Raw genomic sequence first — 5,359 nt, 5'->3', positions numbered from 1 at the left:
TTGTTAGTGCTGAGCTAAAGGTTGTTTGTGATATGTGTTTGTTATTTTGATACAGAAAGTGAAGACACTCGAGCCTAGTGGCGGCTGGGACAGCTGAGATTTGAGATGTTTTTTGTGGGTTGGAAATGCAGTGGCATGCCTTAGCATTATGAGTCGTCTTTTTGAGCATTGAAAAATTGCCATTTTGTTATCATACTAATCCTTAAACCAGTGTTTTATTTTTGTGTTTTATGGACAGTAGTAAGGCTGATGACTGAAACTAGTAGTCTTACCCTTCGATCTCTGTTTTTGCTTTCAAGCTATCAGTAAGCTATCACTCCACATCTCTCAATTATGGAGTGAACAAGATTCAGTTTCATGCAACGTTTATGAATTTTTCCTTTCTCCTTCTTTTTCCTACTTGTTTTTGTTTTTATTTGTGTACGTAATGTTGAGTGTGCTTCTATTTCTCAGTGATGTTGGGTTGTCTTGATTTTTATCCTTGAGTAGGGATTTCTTGGAATCATGCCGAGACCCTCCATTTAAGATGTTATCTATGCTTTTTTTTTCTTGATCTAACAAAATTTCTGATTGCCGCAAAGAGTTCTAGAGTTTTTTTTTTTTTTTGGGTGGGGGTGGGGTTGAGGAGTTATGAGAGAGAGTGAACTAACTTGTGGGCATAGATTTAAGGAAAAGTTTTGGTATCGGCAATATCAATTCGGATCAAATCAGATTAAGTATCGGTTGGTTTTTTATCTTGATTTTTTTTTAAAAGTATACATTTTTTAACTTTTTGATCTCTAGAATGATATCAATAACCGATCTAAATTGATCAAGGATCAAAGATCAATCTAAATCGATACCGATACTTGAAACCATGCTGGTGGAGAATACCAATGTCAGACAACAATTTTAGTAGTCATATAAAGACTTGTAGAGGCGAACAGATGAAAGGCAATTATTTAGACATTTAGTCATACACTCAAACTATAGAGGCAATTACGACCGTAGCCCTACCTTAGTTTTCTTTTGTACTCCTCTATTTCTGAATTTTTACATCTTCTACTTCTTTGTTATTTTTATATTCCTAAATTATCCCTCTTTTTCACTTCTAATTTTTTAATCTTTTTAAATTAACTCATTCAACAGTTATTTTTACTTAATAAAAAAAGAACGGTCAAATGATTACCCCATTATTAAAGTGATAGGTTCAAACGTTGCTTCGAACGCGATCGGGCATCTTTCCAGTTAACCATGTGGTCTGATTTTTTAAATTATGGTCCATGATTTGACCCAAATATTTTGTTTATCTAATACCACCACACTTCATTTGAGGGTTTACCATCCAAGTGTAAACCTACAAATATAAATGTAGGGTATAAAGGGATCAATACAGGACATTATAGTAATCTTTTTCTTAAAACATATAAGGGCAGATGTTTTGTTCACAACCATGCATGGTGCACAATTGTGTCTTCACCGTTGGATGGGGTGACATGCCATGTACTGTACACAATTTATTATTTATTTCCTTCAAAAATATTATACTTACCATATATGGTTGCAAATACATTGAAATCATTCATGACTCTTATTTGTCATATGAAAGAATGATGTTGCAGATCCGACCATTGAATATTTAATAAAGAAGTTAAAGTTAATCACATGTCAAATTTTAGTTTCAAAAATTCATAAGAATGTAGCACTTCAGTTTAATTCAAACAGTTTTATAGGAAGAAATACTACACAAGATTAGGGTAACCAAAAAGTTTTACAGTAAGAATCACTACACAGATTTAGGATAACCAAACAGTTTTACAGCACGAATCGCTACACAGATTTAGGGTAACCAAACAGTTTTCTAGCAAGAAACATGTATCCGATACATACACCATTTGATTTATCGAACCAAAAACCCCCTAAAAGAATCTCTTAGGAACTCCCAATGGTGGATTTGGCAAAAAGTGTTTTAATCCTAAAAGCTCCTACGATATCTCAACCGTTGATTCCATTTTAGTTTCTATGGCTGAGATTAAACATCTACATTGCATAATAAAACTAAGAAATATTAATTTTTGGATCAAACTAAATGCTTCTTTATATCTTGGCTGGGCCTACATCACGTAATAATGAGAAAATCAAAATTCAATGAAGACATCATCCTCTGACCAAAAATGATTTGATTGATCTTTGATAACATATCCACCACAAATCGTGAGACAAAATTGTCATGTTGTCTCTCATCAATCAATAAACGAGCAGGTTTTCCATTTGGCGTCACACTCTGAATTTAAACACAAAAGATTCCATGATTGGCTCACTTATGGACCCTCCAATGCACAAACATTCAGTTCAAAAACAAGGAGTGGTAAATTGTAAATAATAGAAATTCCTTAATGAAAGGAAGAGTCACAATTATAAGGAAAATCAATTAGGAACAAGAGAATGATGAAAGATGATGGCTCTTGGGTCTCTGATCATCAAGATTTGGTCTCTTATATTTCAGATTTCTATGAAGCTTTCCATAGAGCTGCTCCAGTGACTCACTAGTGGGATCTCCATGATTGAGTTCTGCCAGTGTTAGGTGATAATGACAATGTTGCTCTTGAAGCTATCCCTTCTATTGAAGTTTTCAAATCTGCAGTATGGGATCTCGATCCAAATAGCTCTCCTGGTCCAGATGGTTTCCCAATTAACTTCTTTAGACAAATTTGCGACATTGTTGAATCTAAGTTTTGCAGAGCTGTTTCTTACTTCTTCAGGGTGGGTAAATTTCCTTTGGGGGTTAATAACGGTTTTGTTACCCTGATTCCTAAATTCTCAAGAGCTTCCTCTCTTAAGAATTTTTGCCCAATTTGTATGGGTAATTTCTTTTCAAAAGTTATAATCAAGATTTTATCTTCTAGAGTTTCCTATTTTCTTCTCCGCCTTATCTTTAAAGAACAGGGTGCCTTCCAAAGAGGTAAAATTATTTCCTCCAACATTAGTCTTGCCTCTGAGCTTGCTAATTTAATGCATTCATCTATGAGGGAGGTGGGATGGGCATTAAATTGGATGTTCAAAAAGCCTTTGATACTCTCTCCTGGGATTTTCTTTTTGCTATTCTGAAGAAATTTGGGTTCTCTTAGAAATGGATCTCTTAGCTGTTTTAAATCCTCTCTTTCTCTAATTTCTATTCTATCAAATGGTGGCCCTGTGGGGGTATTTTGGAGCTACCCGTGGCTTGCACCAAGGAGACCCAATTTTGTCGATTCTTTTTATTTTGGCTGAGGAGGTATTATGTAGGGGTCTAAAGTCTCTCTTGGTTTTAGGGAAATTAAAACCACTTCCTGGGCCAAGAAGCATGGTAGTCCCCTCTCACTTATTATTTGTTGACGATATTTTTGTATTCATGAATGCCTTTGCTTCCTATGTTCGGAATATTCAAAATTTCCTTCTTAGGTATCAAGAATTCTCTAGTCAGCATATTAACCTGGAGAAGAGCAAGCTTTTCTTTGGAAAAGTTGCTCCTCATAGGAAGCATTACATTTCAGATACTTTGGGCATCCCTATCTCCAAACTCCCTACAAAATAGTTGGGAGTTGAAATTTTCAACGGAAAATTCTCCAACAATCACTTGCTCCCAATGATGGATAAGATCAAGGCCAGGCTCGCAGGGGAGAAGGGAAAACTTCTCTCTTTGGCAGGAAGGGTTGAATTGGTCAGATCAGTAATTTCTGGAATTCCAATTCATAACTTTGCTGTTTATTTGTGGCCTCAATCTACCATTAAAACAGTAGAGCGATGGATGCCGAATTGTCTCTAGTCTAGTGACGTCGAGAAGCAAAAGAAGGTTGTGGGACGCACCAAACAGGTGCGGGTTTGTGCCTCTAATGAGGTACAATGATGAAGACGTCTACAAGTTATCTTTACAAGAGGCTCGACAGAATTCAAGCCAAGGTGGAGGAACTGTTGGTGTATGATGTCTTGTATTCCGTCGCAGTTTAATCCAGGGAGTACTGGTGCAGCACCTAGACAGCCAGGACGGCGGTCCCGCTAGCCGGTTAGCGGGCCGTGGGGATTGCAAGGGGGGCAGGAGGCCCCCCTGCATGCAGGGGGTGTAGGGGGGCGCAGCCCCCCCGCTCGAATTTTTTATTTGAGGGCAATTGTAGTCTAATCCGGATTAGGGTGGCAATTATAGTTTAATCCGGATTAGGGTTTTTGTGCTATATATTTGTAGCGAGGGTTTCTTTCTCTGTAACGCAAGCAATACTGAGAGGTGTGAGGACGAGCGTTGTAACCCTATTCTCCATTGATAGTGAAGCAGGATCTCATCTCACCGAGGACGTAGGCAACCTTGCCGAACCTCGTAAAATCCGTGTGCATTGTTTGTTTTTTTTTCCATTATCTTCTGCATCGTTTTAGGGTTGCGTTTCTACAGGAACCTCTTGCCGTTCTTGGCCTCTATTGAGTGGAAGATATCTCACTATCATCGGGAAGTCAATATGATTGTAGATTTTTTTAGCAAAATCAGCAGCTAAGTTTGAAGTTTTGGATCTAATGAGTGTGTTGTCCCCTTTGCTGTTCTTGGAGTTGGAGATGGATGCCAATAGGAATCCCAGATTCAGATTCATGTAATAGTGTCTTCTATTCTCTTTGTTTAGGTTGGTTTCCTTTGAGTGTTCTTCTTGCTGATGGCAATGCCGAAGGTGGGTTTCTCTCTTTAAGAATCCTTCCTAAGTCCAAGTTGTTTTCTAATTTTTCCTTCTTGTATCATATTTTTTCATATTAATATATCTCGTATCTTCTAGCGAAAAAAAAAAAAGAGAACGCATAACATAGAAGGGGATAAACTTGGAAACAAGGAAAAAAATGGATAACTAGGAATAATGAAAGAATACCGGGTAATTCTGGAAAAATAGAAAAATAAAAGAAGGAAAAGAACAAAAGAGAAAAAAGGCGTACTGCTAATCGACAGAGGGCTAGGGGTCTCCCTCTTGGAGACAGAACGGAAACTGTAGAGGAGGGTCTCCTTTCGATAGGAGAGCAATGCTTTGCCAGGAACTATGGTTGATGTCCAAGGATTGTAGCAAAGAACCAGAGACCTAAGGTCGGTTACCACTATTGACTTGCAGCGGTGGGATGGAAAGGAGATCAATGGTGAAGAACTTCGACAGAGGAAGACGACTTGCGAGAGAGCTTTGAATCAGGTGTGAATGTTCTTGTTCTTTTTTTTTTTTTTTGTTTAGTCTAGCCTTGTCTCTTTCCTTCTTCTTTCTTCTGATTCTATCGTTCTTTCTGGTGCTTTTTATTTTTTTTCTTTTTATTTTTTTTTTTTATTTTTTATTTATTTTTTATTATTTTTTTTTTTAACCTTAGAGAGGGGTTTGACTGAGAAGAG

This window comes from Macadamia integrifolia, chromosome 11 (genome assembly GCF_013358625.1).
Source record: "Macadamia integrifolia cultivar HAES 741 chromosome 11, SCU_Mint_v3, whole genome shotgun sequence".
NCBI classification, from domain to species: domain Eukaryota; kingdom Viridiplantae; phylum Streptophyta; class Magnoliopsida; order Proteales; family Proteaceae; genus Macadamia; species Macadamia integrifolia.
This window is presented reverse-complemented; position numbering follows the sequence as displayed.